Source organism: Schistocerca nitens, chromosome 4, assembly GCF_023898315.1.
Source record: "Schistocerca nitens isolate TAMUIC-IGC-003100 chromosome 4, iqSchNite1.1, whole genome shotgun sequence".
In the NCBI taxonomy this organism is placed as follows: Eukaryota; Metazoa; Arthropoda; class Insecta; order Orthoptera; family Acrididae; genus Schistocerca; species Schistocerca nitens.
The window spans coordinates 759449957-759467139 of NC_064617.1; positions in this window are offsets into that span (position 1 = coordinate 759449957).

A 17183-nucleotide genomic window follows, 5' to 3' on the forward strand; every position below is an offset into this window, starting at 1 on the left:
TTCTGTTGGCAGCTAATGTCATTAGCTTTATTTGCACGAGTTAAAAAGTCAACAGCGCTTTAGATCTGAGTACGGAGCGGCCTGTCTGAGAATTTATGAGCGTTCCGAGGACGGTGTAGGCCAAACTCTTAAATGGTCGCTTTAAGCTGTAAATAAATTTCTGGTAATTGTCATTTAGATTTACAATGGGAAACAATATTGTGTATCTCGTGTCGCCAGTAATGTATAAGCCGTGTGACAGAGCAACAAACTGAATTTAGCTTCTCCGGCACTGGAGGTCTGAGAAAACGATCATACAATTAAGTAAAAAGAAATACCTCAGACTGAAGCTAAAATACTCTTTACTTTATTATACCATAATTGATATAGGAGCTTCTAAATTCATCATCAGATTTATCTGTTTATACTACGATCTTTCAGTAAATAATGGCTCACATTTTTTACTTCCTCAGAATATATTTATTCTTAACAGCCAGAAATTGTGGCAACATCAGTGAACATTTCTTTCACAATTACTGTTTGCTATGTAGCCTCCATCACGTTCTATGGTGTTACGCCAGAGTTGTGTAACATCACGTTTTCCCTGTAGGTAAAAGTTCTTGTCCATATTCTAAGTGTATGATTTACGCTCTTATCAGCTTCGAAGTACAACTCAAGGTGAGAACCCTTCAATTGCCCAAATAGATTGAAGTGGCAGGGTGCCAGGTCTGAGATATATGGTGGATGGGCCAATGATGTCCACCCGAATTTGGCGATGTGCTCTCGGGATTTAATATATGTTTGAGCGTGCATTCTGACCGCTCTGACGCGGGCCGGCACGAATTTCCCTCTTTTACAACCTCTTCTTCTTAGAATAACACTTGCAATTAACGTCCCCAGTCATTTGTTGCATATGACGTTCTTGCCGCTACAGCTCTTAGTAGTACCATAGAAATTATTCCCTGCTGTCTTAACACATCGTGTCATTTGTTGTCAATGTTTCCCATAAGTTCCTTCTTTCGATTCTGCGAAGAACTTCCTCTGTAGCATTACATCTCACGCACTTCCATTCTCTTTTTCCCCGCTTGTATCAGTTTTTCTTTCTCTTTCTTTCGACCCGTGACAGGTCAGCCTTTTCATAGGCCTCAAACTGCTCCAACAGTTCAGATAAAATGACTGTCATTTTAAAGTTGTTGTCTGCTGTGGGAATTTGTGGAGAGTATTTTAAGTGGTTATAGACATCAAAAGAGCGACGATCACAAATTTTAAGGACACCTTGAAATACTCAGCTTCAAGGACGAACCGTTACTTGGGGCAGAAACACGTCTGAGTACATGCAAATTCATGACTCATAATGCTGTACTCTCTGACTCCGCCAATAAGCATTTATGAGCATTTTTCTCCTTTATTTTTCTAGTAAAGAACACACTCACGGGAACTAGGAAACAGTCGTCAGTGACCACCAGTTATTAACTGGAGAGCTCATTTTCATTATAACGATAGGCTCAATGCTACTGATGTAAAATTAAGCTATCGTCTGCTGCTTCTTCCCGGTGGTTTGTGGCTTGGTGGGCAGGGTCAACACAATCCTGTTTTATTGCAAAAGTATAGGGGTAAGCTATAGAGACAGACGGGTCATATGCAATACGTACGACAGCCAAGAGGGAATAATAAGAGTGGACGACCAAGAACGACGTGCTCGTACTAAAAAAGGTATAAGACAAGGATGTCCAATCTGTACATCGAAGAAGCGATGATGGAAATAAAAGAAGGGTTCAGGAGTGGAATTAAATTCAAGTGAAAGGATATCAACGATACGATTCGCTGATGACGTTACTGTCCTAAGTGAAAGTGAAGAAGAATTACGTGATCTGCTGAACGGAATGAACACTCGCATGAGTACACACTATGGATTGAGAATAAATCGAAGAAGGACGAAGATAATGAGAAGTAGTAGACATGAGAACAGCGCGAAGTTTAATATCAGGATCGATGGTCACGAAGTTGACGAAGTTAAGGGATTCTGCCGCCTAGGCAGTAAAATAACGAGTGACGGACGGAGCAAGGAGGTCTTCATAAGCAGACTAGCAATGGCTAGGAGGTATTCCTGGCCAAGAGAAGTCAATTGGTATCAAATATGAGCCTTAATTTGAGGAAGAGATTTCTGAGACTGTACGTCTGGAGTACAGCACTGTATGGTAGTTAAACATGGACTGTGGGAAAATGGGAACAGAAGAGAATCGAAGCATTTGAGATGTGGTGCTACAGACGAATGTTGAGAATTAGGTGGACTGATAAGGTAAGGAATGAGGAGGTTCTACTCAGAATCGGAGAGGAAAGGAACATGTGGAAAACACTGATAAGGAGAAGGGACAGGATGATAGGACATCTGTTAAGACGTGAGGGAATGACTTCCATGGTACTAGAGGGAGCTGTAGAAGGAGAAAACTGTAGAGGAAGACAGAGATTGGAATACAGCCAGCCAACAATTGAGGACGTAGGTTGCTAGTGCTACTCTGAGATGAAGAGGTTAGCACAGGAGAGGAATTAGTGGCGGGCCATATAAAAGCAGTAGGAGGACTAATGGCAAAAAAAAGGTAGGGACGATAACCATTTCCAGAGTTAAAAGTACTACCGAAAGTAGTGTGACAGTCCCAACAAAGGTGGTAAGGGCTATTGCTCGATTAGAGAACATGCCAAGTGCCTGTTGAGAAACGAGCCGTCACTGAAGCGAATGGCTCTGAGCACTATGGGACTCAACTGCTGTGGTCATTAGTCCCCTAGAACTTAGAACTACTTAAACCTAACTAACCTAAGGACATCACACACATCCATGCCCGAGGCAGGATTCGAACCTGCAACCGTAGCAGTCGCACGGTTCCGGACTGCGCGCCTAGAACCGCGAGACACCGCGGCCGGCACTGAAGCGAATGATTGCTAGAATTCCTACATGGCAGTTCTCATGCTAACTTAAAATAAATTTTAGCAGCACTTGGGACGCACTTAAGTTTCGGCGGAGGAAAGTAAATGGCCATAGCGCTCGTGTATGAGTGTAATTTGCTGTTATAAACTTGAAAAAGTCGACTGGATTACATTTCATCTTGGTTTACTTTTGTTGGAGAGAGAGGGCTTCCGGAAGGTCGTATGTCTGGTTGTGTCTTTATAAGACACAGCAACATGTACTGCACATAAACGGCAGGACATTCTACCACGGATGAGTGCCAACTATATGAGTAAGACTGTAACTCGTTACCTGTCGAACATTTGAGAATGGAATATTTGTACTTGGATTGTTTACCCTTAGGGAATAATCACATAAGCCATTAACTTAGGATATGTGGCTACAGTTGAACGTAGTTCTGTAGTGGTCAAATACTCTTGATTCTACTGTACATTCTGCGGTAGCCTCTTCCAGAATTGGCAATACTAATTACCGCTTCCAAAAAGAGTATTTATTCCTTAATGAAATAGTTATGAAATGAAATGTCGTGTGACGAGGGCCTCCCGTCGGGTAGACCGCTCGCCTGGTGCAAGTCTTTCGATTTGACGCCACTTCGGCTACTTGCGCGTCGATGGGGATGAAATGATGATGATTAGTACAACACAACACCCAGTCCCTAAGCGGAGAAAATCTCCGAGCCAGCCGGGAATCGAACCCGGGCCCTTTGGATAGACAGTCCGTCGCGCTGACCACTCAGCTACCGGGGGCGGACAATGAAATAGTTATATGTGAGACACGGTCCAGTCACATTAATGTGGCCACCTCCTATGTACAACGTCAATGTGCAAGAACCACTTATAATCGGCAGGTTGCGGCTCTAAGAGGTTATATAAAGCGTGTCTGGGATGACGTGGAAAACAGTGTACTAGTTTTGTTCTTACGCGGATACGGGTCGATCTAAAAGAGCATGATCATTGGCTTTCGGGCAGATAGTGGAAGCGTTTCCGAAACTTCTAACTTTGTAAGTTGTTCGCGTGCTTCTGTGGTGCACGGCAGAATGGCGTTATCCAGAACTGTTGCCTAGATATCTGTTGTGCACCAAGGGGCATATATGACAGAGGTCAACGGCCACGGGGCATCACACTCAACGACCGTGCAGCGAACGTTGTTGCGTACCGGTCTCCGCCGCTGGTGCCTGTTCTTGTATCCGTGCTGACTGCTGTTCATCTGTTCATCGGCGACGAACGCTGGAAATGGGATGTCAGTGCCGCAACTCGACGTCCACCGAATAGGGACAGGGGTCTTTTCAGATGAATCAAGTTTTATGATCCGTCGTACAAATGGCCGTTGTCATGTACGTCGCGAAACGTTTGAAATCAAAAGGTCCAGGCCGGGGTAGATAGTTTATGGTCAGGAGAAGCTTTTCGTGACAGTTCCTGGATGATCTCGTCATTCTGGAAGGTACAGTGCATCTCCATAAGTACACATCTAATCTGGGGAACCATAACCACCCGTATTTCTATTTTGTGTCTCCTCAGCACGATGGCATCTTCCAGCAGGATAATTCGACGTTCAACACAGCTCGTATCGTACGTGCGTGGTTCTAAGAGCACCAGAAGGAGTTTACCATATTCCCTTGGACACCAGACAACCCAAGTTCAAGCCCAATCGAGAACCTGTGAGACATCTTTAATCGGACTGTACGCTCTTTAGATTATCAACGAAGAAACCGTGGCGGCTGGCCAAAGCACTGGAACTGGCATGACTCGACATCTCTGCCGGTACCCTCCAGAGCATCACTGACTCTCCTTTGTGTCGCAGCGGTCCTCAGGATTTCAGCTGGTGGTCACATTAATGTTACTGGTCATTGTATTTTCGTGGCCGAGAAATCTGCATAAAGTGCTGGTCGGTCCTACACTCAACACGCTTTGTGTCGATGTAGGTCAGGATAACAAGGGCAACAAAAGATTAGATTTTTTAGATTAGATTTACTTTCATTCCAACTGATCCGTAGTGAGGAGGTCCTCCAGGATGTGGAACATGTCAAAAAACAACAATACATGACAAATATTTACAACTAAACCAAATAAGCTAATGTACCATTCCACAGGTCCCAAGTGGAATGATCGTCATTTTTTAATGAACACTTTATGAAAGTCATTTTACAAATACTAATGCACTGAATTTAAAATAAAAAAGGTTTTTATTTATTTATAAGGTAATAAACATGTAATACAACCACTATAATACTCATTTACAATGAACACATTACTGCATTGAAATGGCGCAGAAGTGAGATTGTACTCACACACACACACACACATACTTACAATGAATGCATTACTGCACTGATATTGTGCAGAAGTTATATATATATATATATATATATATATATATATATAAGGTGTGCATATATATATATATATATATATATATATATATATATATATATATGTATGCACACCTTTTTGTACAAGACTAAGTGACTTTAAATCCCTGTGAAGATTATTCTTATTTCTGGTATTGATTCCATGAATTGAAAAAAATGGTTCAAATGGCTCTGAGCACTATGGGACTCAACTGCTGAGGTCATTAGTCCCCTAGAACTTAGAACTAGTTAAACCTAACTAACCTAAGGACATCACAAACATCCATGCCCGAGGCAGGATTCGAACCTGCGACCGTAGCGGTCTTGCGGTTCCAGACTGTAGCGCCTTTAACCGCACGGCCACTTCGGCCGGCATGAATTGAACTGTTGGTTTGAAAAAGTGATGTATTTTAAATAACAAATTTCATTAAGGAAGATATACACTCCTGGAAATGGAAAAAAGAACAAATTGACACCGGTGTGTCAGACCCACCATACTTGCTCCGGACACTACGAGAGGGCTGTACAAGCAATGATCACACGCACGGCACAGCGGACACACCACGAACCGCGGTGTTGGCCGTCGAATGGCGCTAGCTGCGCAGCATTTGTGCACCGCCGCCGTCAGTGTCAGCCAGTTTGCCGTGGCATACGGAGCTCCATCGCAGTCTTTAACACTGGTAGCATGCAGGGACAGCGTGGACGTGAACCGTATGTGCAGCTGACGGACTTTGAGCGAGGGCGTATAGTGGGCATGCGGGAGGCCGGGTGGACGTACCGCCGAATTGCTCAACACGTGGGGCGTGAGGTCTCCACAGTACATCGATGTTGTCGCCAGTGGTCGGCGGAAGGTGCACGTGCCCGTCGACCTGGGACCGGACCGCAGCGACGCACGGATGCACGCCAAGACCGGAGGATCCTACGCAGTGCCGTAGGGGACCGCACCGCCACTTCCCAGCAAATTAGGGTCACTGTTGCTCCTGGGGTATCGGCGAGGACCATTCGCAACCGTCTCCATGAAGCTGGGCTACGGTCCCGCACACCGTTAGGCCGTCTTCCGCTCACGCCCCAACATCGTGCAGCCCGCCTCCAGTGGTGTCGCGACAGGCGTGAATGGAGGGACGAATGGAGACGTGTCGTCTTCAGCGATGAGAGTCGCTTCTGCCTTGGTGCCAATGATGGTCGTATGCGTGGTTGGCGCCGTGCAGGTGAGCGCCACAATCAGGACTGCATACGACCGAGGCACACAGGGCCAACACCCGGCATCATGGTGTGGGGAGCGATCTCCTACACTGGCCGTACACCACTGGTGATCGTCGAGGGGACACTGAATAGTGCACGGTACATCCAAACCGTCATCGAACTCATCGTTCTACCATTCCTAGACCGGCAAGGGAACTTGCTGTTCCAACAGGACAATGCACGTCCGCATGTATCCCGTGCCACCCAACGTGCTCTAGAAGGTGTAAGTCAACTACCCTGGCCAGCAAGATCTCCGGATCTGTCCCCCATTGAGCATGTTTGGGACTGGATGAAGCGTCGTCTCACGCGGTCTGCACGTCCAGCACGAACGCTGGTCCAACTGAGGCGCCAGGTGGAAATGGCATGGCAAGCCGTTCCACAGGACTACATCCAGCATCTCTACGATCGTCTCCATGGGAGAATAGCAGCCTGCATTGCTGCGAAAGGTGGATATACACTGTACTAGTGCCGACATTGTGCATGCTCTGTTGCCTGTGTCTATGTGCCTGTGGTTCTGTCAGTGTGATCATGTGATGTATCTGACCCCAGGAATGTGTCAATAAAGTTTCCTCTTCCTGGGACAATGAATTCACGGTGTTCTTATTTCAATTTCCAGGAGTGTATATTGGGAAGCAGTAGTTAGTATCCCTAGTTCCCTAAACAGGCTTCTGCAGGATGTTGTTGAGTTCACACCACATATAACTCTTACTGTACGTTTTTGTGCCCGGAAAACTTTAGCTTGGCTTGATGAATTACCCCAAAAAATAATCCCATATGACATTATGGAATGAAAGTAGGCATAGTATGCCAGCTTTTTCATTTTTATATCCCCTATGTGTGACAAAATTCGCATTGCACACAGAGATTTGTTAAGGCGCTTCAGTAGTTCTTTGGTGTGCTCCTCCCAGTTGAATTTATTATCAAGCTGTAATCCCAAGAATTTAACACTGTCCACTTCTTGTATCTTCTTGTCATCGTATGTTAGACATATACTCGTGGGACACCCCTTACAAGTTCTGAACTGCATGTAGTGTCTTTTTTCAAAGTTTAGTGACAAAGAATTGGCTAGGAACCAGTGATTAATGTCCACAAATATTTTATTAGCTGATCTTTCTAAGACTACGCTTGATTTGCTATTTATTGCAATATTTGTATCATCGGCAAACAAAACGAACTTGGCATCTGGTAATGTTACTGATGAAAGGTCATTGATATACACAAGAAAAAGTAAGGGCCCCAAAATGGAATCTTGTGGGACCCCACATGTAATTAGTTCCCAGTTGGATGATGCCTGATAGCTTGATACACGTCTCTTTCCTAATAACACCCTTTGTTTCCTGCCAGAGATATAAGATTTGAACTATTTTGCAGCATTTCCTGTTACACTATAATACTCTAATTTACTTAAAAGGATATTGTGATTTACACAGTCAAATGCCTTTGACAGATCACAAAATATACCAGTTGCCCACAATTTTTTGTCTAATGAATTAAGCACATTTTCACTGTAAGTGTAGATAGCCTTCTCAATATCAGAACCTTTTAGAAATCCAAACTGTGACTTTGACAGTATGTTATTTGAGATAAGATGGTTATAAAGCCGACTGTACATTACTTTTTCGAAAATTTTTGAGAATGCTGGCAACAGTGAAATTGGATGGAAATTTGATGCTATTTCTCTATCTCCCTTCACAACAGTGGCTTAACTTCAGCAAATTTCAGCCATTCAGGAAATATTCCACTGATAAATGACTGGTTACACAGATGGCTTAATATGTTACTTAGCTAAGAATCAAATTCTTTAATTAACTTTGTTGATATTTCATCGTACCCACTAGATGTTTTTGATTTTAAAGATTTTATGATGGACATTGTTTCTGTTGAGGTAGTGAGGGTCAAATTCATATTATGGAAGTTGCTTGAAATTTCTGGTGTGAGGTATTCCATAGCAGCATCTACCGAACCTGACAACCCCATCTTTTCGGTAACAGTTATAAAATGTTTATTAAAAAGTTCTGCAACACTATACACATCTGTCACCAATGTATCATTTACTCTTAATGCTATTTGTTCCTCTTCATGTCTGGTTCTACCGGTCTCCTCCTTCACTATATCCCATATTGTCTTTATTTTGTTATCTGATATGACTATCTTTTCCTCATATATTTGCTTTGACATCCGTATTACAGTCTTTAATATTTTGCAGTATTTCTTGTAATGTGCTATAGCATCAACATCGGAACTGTTTCGGATTGACAGATACAGTTTTCTTTTTGTTTTACAAGATACCCCTAATCCTCGAGTAATCCATGGCTTTTTTGTAGACTTTGCTCTAACCTTGGTAAGTTTTGGGGGAAAACACTGTTCGAATAAGGTAAGCACTTTATTAGCAAAAGTGTTATATTTTTCATTCATGCCATGAGCACTGTAAACATCATTCCAGTGAATGTCTCTGAGGAGTGTCCTAAAATAATCAATTTTTGGCTTATTGATTACCCTCTTGAGCTCAGATTTAACAGATTTTATATCCTGTTCAGTATTAACATTTAACAGAAGGAACTGCATGTCATAGTCTGAGAGGCCATTGACTATTGGTTTTGTAATATAATTTTGTTCATTGGACTTTTCTATAAAGATATTATCAATGGCTGTTTGTGAGCAAGTGGCTACCCTAGTAGGGAACTTTACAGTGGGAATTAAGTTGAATGATAGTGTTACTAACTCAAATAAGTTCTTATTGGGAGAGTCTTTAAGGAAATCTACATTGAAATCACCAGCGACCACTATTTCTTTGTTTTTGGTTGTTAAATGGGTCAGTACAGCTTCAAGGTGGTTTACAAACAGATTAAAGGTACCTGCAGGTGCTCGATATACACTTAATATTATGAAGGATTTTTTGTGAAATTCTAATTCTGTTGCACATACTTCCATATGCTGTTCTAGGCAAAATTTATGAATGTCTATGTTCTTAAATTTATGGCAGTTCCTAATCAATGTGGCAACTCCTCCTTTCTCCATTTCTGATCTATAAAAATGAGATGCTAACCTAAACCCTGTAACACTTAAAAGTTCTATACCAGTGGTCACATGATGTTCAGAGAGGCAGATTATGTCAGTTGGGTTTGAAGACTCTAATTCATCTATGCAGATAGTTAATTCATTAATTTTATTTCTCATTCCTCGAATATTTTGATGCAATAAAGATAGCTGACATTTCACATTGACTGAGTTAAAATTTGGTAGAGTTATAATATCTGCTGACTGTTGAAAATTCTTAACCAATAGCTGTTTATGCTGATGTAATAAGCTGGAATTACGTTTTTTGATTTCTTTCTCAAACTTAAGGTTTGTCTCAGTTCTAACCTCTCTTAAAATTTGCCTTCTTTCTGTCCTCCCTACCCTAAAAAAGGGTCTTTCCTGAACCCTATAACCACTGGTATTTTACCACTCATGACAGTGCCTCTCCCTTTTAACTTTCCTGCTATTTCCCCAGCCAGTTTACCCTTGCGTTATCTTGTTGAACGATAACGTTACGGAGATCTCAGGATACAGCCACCAGCCTTCAAACGTGAGAAATACCGCCTGTCTTCAAAATTATCGGATATACCAACAAGAGATGATTACGTTTTGTACCTCAAACTATTATGCCTGGTTATGAGTCCGTGTGACGATGACGAATGCAGTGCGACAAGGAGCTTCTCAGAGGCTTCACACAAGAAAACACCCATTGTACTACTGTACGACGATCCGGATTCGTCTGAATAGGCGACTAGGTGCTAGTCCTGTGTCGACTGTTGACGTTAGACGCATGACTCACACCACGTCCCTTCCTGCTGCAGCTTCAAGAGAAGTAGCAACAATGGTCGTCGTCATGACAATCTGTGCTGCTCCAGACGCTATGTATGCGTGATTACTTGCCCTGCCGCAAACAAGTTCATTTATTGACTGATGATAAGTTACGCAGCTGTACGATCGTGCACGGACGAGCGAACAATGTAAGCTGTCCAGTTACAGTAATGTGACCACCTGCGAAAAGTGCAGCCCACTGCGACACGTGCAGGGAGGGAGTCAGTGGAAAGTACCGACAGGAATGTGGACGCGACGCGTGCCGACTTCATTGCTGTGGCATGCTGCGCTAGGTTTCTCGGTTCGGGAATTAAGGGCCGAACAGATCGATAGAGGTGGTCCCACAGATCCTACATTATGTTTGAATCTTTGGAGTTCTGTGGCCAGAGGGGTATGGTTATTTCATCATGGTGCTCTTCAAAACACGCACGTACACTGCGAGCTGTGTGTGACATGTTGCATTGTCTTGTTGGTAGATGCCCTCGTGCCCTGGAAAAACAAATAGCATGTAGTGGAGGTTCTCGTTGAATGATTCATACTTGTGTTAATCCATTCTGCCTCGCAGAATGACTATATCACCCAGGGAATGTCTTGAAATGTTCCCGAGACCGTAACACTCCCTCCTCCGGCCTAGATCCCTCAGACGATTGTGTCAGGGTATTTCCTTTTAAACGTTTCACGTCGTACAAGTGAGCGGCCGTCTGTCATCTGTAAAGGCCACCTACCGCCACTCGGTGGAAGACAAACTGCGGCGTTGGCGGGCGACTTACAGCATTCGTCGCCGATGAACTGTAGTCAGCATGGTTACACGAACTAGGTGCCTGTTGCGGGGGCCCATATGCACCAGCGTTCGCAGAATAGTAGTTGAGGAGTCACTGTCCTCGGTTCAACTGGGCGGTCAGTTGCTCAACAATCGTCCGTACATCTCTCCACAGCCGTTGCACGTCCCTGTAACCTGTGGCCCGAGGGGCACCTCAGTTGCCTCGGCGCCGGTTTTTGGTATCGCCATTTTGCAGTGCACGATATACTTTATTAACGATCTTGGTCGTTCGAGAAATGCTTCTACCCGTGGCCCAAAAGCCAATGATCATGTCACTTTACACTGGTACACTGGTAACGGTCACCAGCCATGGTCACCGACAGAGATACATTCGTTTGAATTGGAGCATTCACACCGGGGCACCACACTACCTCACAGAGCCACTGTGGCCCAGCAGTGACTCACCCTCGGCACATGTGACGGACAAGGTCACTGTGTTTACAGCAGTCACTGTCAGACATGCATTAGTTTCAATTGGAGTGTTCACACTGGAACACATATCACAGACAAAGCGCAGCAGATTTGCCAACCGACAGGCAGTCATTTCTTAGTGACGCTAAACATTCACTGTACATTATACTGCACACATTGTAGCCATGAGTTTATATTTGATTAAGACGGAAGATTTTGTAAGTGAATTAGAAAGTCGTCCTGCTATTTGTGACGTGAAAAGCGATGACTACAGCAACAAAGTGATGAAAACGAATGCTGGTGAGAAATTATAACGCGGTTTGTGCCTGATTTCAATGAGAAGAGCATGAATGAGAGAAACAAAATTGGTAAGTTGAATGTTCTTTTTTCAAATTTAATACCTTATTTTTCGTACCATAAAAGGGTCTCGAACTTTAGTTCTTACCTTGTATGAGTCCATTTCACTAACTTATCTGTTGGCAATAACTGCGATGTTGGACACCACAGTCACCGGTGACCATCAGTGGTGACCCTCACCAGTGTCGCAGTGTGAAACGTGGCTAACGAAAACGATGGCAGCATATATCCGCACACTTTATATACCCTCTGCTACTATTGCCGCCACCTACTGTTCGATGGGATGTTATTTACTGCACGTTGGCGTCGAGCCTAGGCGGTGGTCACATTGACTTGCCTAGATCGTGTATAATTTCGGATATTAGGCGCGTAGAAAAGTTGAGATCTAGCATGGTATTTGTACACCCTTCCCCCGACTCCATCGAGTGCAGATTCGAGTGGCAGTCGTGGGATCCAGGCCAAAGCGAGCGGCAGTGTTGCTGAACGATAAATGACTTGAGTTACGATTCTTTCCTTGTCGAATTCTGACCTGTACTGCCAGACGTTTTCACATTTAACAAGAGTCGTCACACCATCGTCCCACAAACACTTATGAAACACAATTTCTGTGTGAGAAACACGCTGCCTAATGTTTCCTCATGTTCCACAATGTACAATAGCGTGCTTAAAATTAATGCTTTCGAATTTTTTATTTTGTTCTCAATATCTGTTGAGGTGTTGCATGTCATGCATATTACTCGGTGAACCTCATAGCTTAGCCGACGTTAGTTGCCACAGTCTGCCACTAGAGGGCTCCCAACTGTAGCATGTAACATGGCGGTGTGTAACGTAACCATGTAAGTGCATGAGAAACAGCGTGCTGTAGCCGAGTTTCGAATTCGAAGAGTTCGTCCGCACATGGAGCACCCTCTCGTTCAGCACGACAAGGCAGACCACATGCGAGCACTGCGACACGTGCAGCAATCCGACGTCCTGAGTTCACTGTCATCGATCATCCTCCTTTTGTACCGACTTGTTCCCATCCGATTTTCATGTGTTTCCAGAACTCAAGGATTACCTTTCAGGACTTTACTTTGACAGCGACCAAGCAGTGCAAGCACAGGTGAGGTTTTGACTCAGTCAACGAAGTCAAACTTTCTACGGTGACGGGATCAACAAACTGGTCTTTCGATGGGAGAAATGTATTAATCGCCAGACTATGTTGAGAGATAAATATGTAGATATGAAGAAAAAGATCTCGAATGATAATATCGTTTATTTTGTTTAATAAGCTTGAAGAGTTTTTACAGAAAAAATTAAGACATTACTTTTCAGCAAGCTCTCTGATTTTCAGCAATCCCTCTGAGATGGCGCTACTACGACGCCTTTTGTGGGGCTGTGCTGAAATGCCAAGCGTGTGGGTAACTTGACACCTGTTGCATGCTGCCCTTGTGGCGTTGCAGTTTTAATGGCCATTAGTCCATTATCCACAGTTTCACGTATCAAATTTCAAACCACTGCTGAGTGAAAATTCAATCTGGAAACAGTTCCATAAGCTGTGGCTAACCCATTTCTTCTCAATATACTTCATTCCAGGGATTTTATCCTCGAAAGATATGCAGGAACACTTCTTGAAGTTTGAAAAGTAAGAGAAGAGGTTCTGGTGCACGGGATCTGATGCTGGATCGTGAGTATTGCTTGGGTACCTGAGTCAGTAGGGATCTCGCCCATAAAAGGCATAAAGTTCCCAGTTTCGAGTCCCCGTTCAGCACACCGTTTTAATCTGCCAGGATGTTTCAACTCAGCACACAACCCCTGTAGAATGAAAATCCATTCTAGCAAAAATAACAAAAGTGACAAATGGAAACGACTCGCCCCGACTTTGTAGTGCTATAATCCGTTACTATGTCCTCATGTCTTCTCACAAGCGTTAAACATCCGCATCACTTGTCCACATTGTCTACAGGATGTGTTTTGTAGCGGGGCATAATTTCATGACCGCTAAAGGAAAAGTTACGTTGTTCTCAAAGTTCTACAACACTGTACTATCGACACTGTTTCAGTATAACTAGATAGGTTTGCATTGATTCGTGGCATAAGGTTAAGCATGCATAACAAATAATCCACCGATTTGAAACCTGTTGATATCCGATTGCACTTAGACAAACTTCTTATCCGATTTCCTGATTACTGTCTCCGTGACTTCCGAGCAGCAATAGAGGAGGAGGAGGAGGAGATTAGTGTTTAACGTCCCGTCGACAGCGAGGTCATTAGAGACGGAGCACAAGCTCGGATTAGAGAAGGATGGGTAAGGATATCGGCCGTGCCCTTTCGAGGGAACCATCCCAGAATTTGCCTGAAGTGATCTAGGGAAATCACGGAAAACCTAAATCAAGATGGCCGGACGCGGGATTGAACCGTCGTCCTCCCGAATGCGAGTCCAGTGTGCTAACCACTGCGCCACCTCGCTCGGTGAGCAGCAATAGAAACAGGGTGCGAAGTACTTGGCTGTATACAGACTTAAGGATGTACTGTAAATAGACGATATCCTTCCACATGTCCTGAAACTTAAGCTACTGTATAAATAATACAGTGGTTAGTATAGTATATTTGCATCGGGAATGAGCGGAATTTCAAAAATGGTTCAAATGGCTCTGAGCACTATGGGACTTAACAGCTGTGGTCATCAGTCCCCTAGAACTTAGAACTACTTAAACTGAACTAACCTAAGGACATCACACACATCCATGCCCGAGGCAGGATTCGAACCTGCGACCGTAGCAGTCGCGCAGCGGAATTTCGTCTCCCGTATGGACATCAAATCGCATAACGCAAAGTCTGTAGTAATTCATGAATTGAAGACATGCACAATGGTTTCTTTCCTTACATTTGCACAAGATGTACGAAAAGCTATATCGACAATTTTATTTTACTGTTCTGTTGCTTGCCCTATGGTTTTGAGCATTACCGAGCAAACATTCTCCCGAGATACACGTATCACTATAATATTGTTCCTCACCGTGTACCTGTGCGACCGGTGGCTTCTCAAACTTAGAACTACTCTCTTCAACATATCACTGTCACTAAACACACTATCACGAATGAGGCTCTCGGAATCTAGCAGCTTATAACACAGAGTTTATTCAATGTTTAGCCCAAAATACGTTCGTTACGTCGATCTAAAACCCACTTTCAGTTTCCTCTCAGAGTATGCTGATAAAATACCTCCATATTTAGAAATTATATACAACCACTTGCTCACAGAAAGATCCGTACCTAAAGACTGCAAAATTGCTGAAGTCACACTAATACCCAAAAAAGGAAGTAGGAGTAATCCGCTGAATTACAGGCCTATATCACTAACGTCGATTTGCAGTAGGGTTTTGGAATATACACTGTATTAGAGCATTATGAAGTACCTCGAAGAAAACGAGTTATTGACACACAGTCAGCACGGTTTCAGAAAATATCGTTCTTGTGAAATACAACTAGCTCTTTATACTCATGAAGAAATAAATGCTATAGAAACGGGATGTCAAATTCATTCCATATTTTTAGATTTCCAGAAGGTTTTCGACACCGTTCCTCACAAGCGTCTTCTAACCAAACTGCGTGCCTACGGAGTATCGCCTCAGTTAAGCGACTGGATTCGTGAATTCCTGTCAGAAAGGTCACATTTCGTAGTAATAGACGAAAAATCATCGAGTGAAACAAAAGTTATATCCGGCGTTCCCCAAGGAAGTGTTATAGGCCATCTATTGTTCCTGATTTATATTAACGGCATAGGAGACAATCTGAGTAGACGTCTTAGATTGCTTGCAGGTGATGCTGTCATTTACCGTCCTGTAAAGTCATTAGATGATCAGAATGACTTGCAAAATGAGTTAGATAAGATATCTGTTGTTGTTGTTGTTGTTGTTGTGGTCTTCAGTCCTGAGACTGGTTTGATGCAGCTCTCCATGCTACTCTATCCTGTGCAAGCTTCTTCATCTTCCAGTACCTACTGCAACCTACATTCTTCTGGATCTGCTTAGTGTATTCATCTCTTGGTCTCCCTCTACGATTTTTACCCTCCACGCTGCCCTCCAATGCTAAATTTGTGATCCCTTGATGCCTCAAAACATGTCCTACCAACCGATCCCTTCTTCTAGTGAAGTTGTGCCACAAACTTCTCTTCTCCCCAATCCTATTCAATACCTCCTCATTAGTTACGTGATCTACCCACCTTATCTTCAGCATTCTTCTGTAGCACAACATTTCGAAAGCTTCTATTCTCTTCTTGTCCAAACTGGTTATCGTCCATGTTTCACTTCCATACATGGCTACACTCCATACAAATACTTTCAGAAACGACTTCCTGACACTTAAATCTATACTCGATGTTAACAAATTTCTCTTCTTCAGAAACGATTTCCTTGCCATTGCCAGTCTACATTTTATATCCTCTCTACTTCGACCATCATCAGTTATTTTGCTCCCTAAATAGCAAAACTCCTTTACTACTTTAAGTGTCTCATTTCCTAATCCAATCCCCTCAGCATCACCCGATTTAATTTGGCTACATTCCATTATCCTCGTTTTGCTTTTGTTGATGTTCATCTTATATCCTCCTTTCAAGACACTGTCCATTCCGTTCAACTGCTCTTCCAAGTCCTTTGCTGTCTCTGACAGAATTACAATGTCATCGGCGAGCCTCAAAGTTTTTACTTCTTCTGCATGAATTTTAATACCTACTCCGAATTTTTCTTTTGTTTCCTTTAATGCTTGCTCAATATACAGATTGAATAACATCGGGGAGAGGCTACAACCCTGTCTCACTCCTTTCCCAACCACTGCTTCCCTTTCATGCCCCTCGACTCTTATAACTGCCATCTGGTTTCTGTACAAATTGTAAATAGCCTTTTGCTCCCTGTATTTTACCCCTACCACCTTCTGAATTTGAAAGAGAGTATTCCAGTTAACGTTGTCAAAAGCTTTCTCTAAGTCTACAAATGCTAGAAACGTAGGTTTGCCTTTTCTTAATCTTTCTTCTAAGATAAGTCGTAAGGTTAGTATTGCCTCACGTGTTCCAACATTTCTACGGAATCCAAACTGATCTTCCCCGAGGTCCGCTTCTACCAGTTTTTCCATTCGTCTGTACAGAATTCGCTTTAGTATTCTGCAGCTGTGACTTATTTAACTGATAGTTCGGTAATTTTCACATCTGTCAACACCTGCTTTCTTTGGTATTGGAATTATTA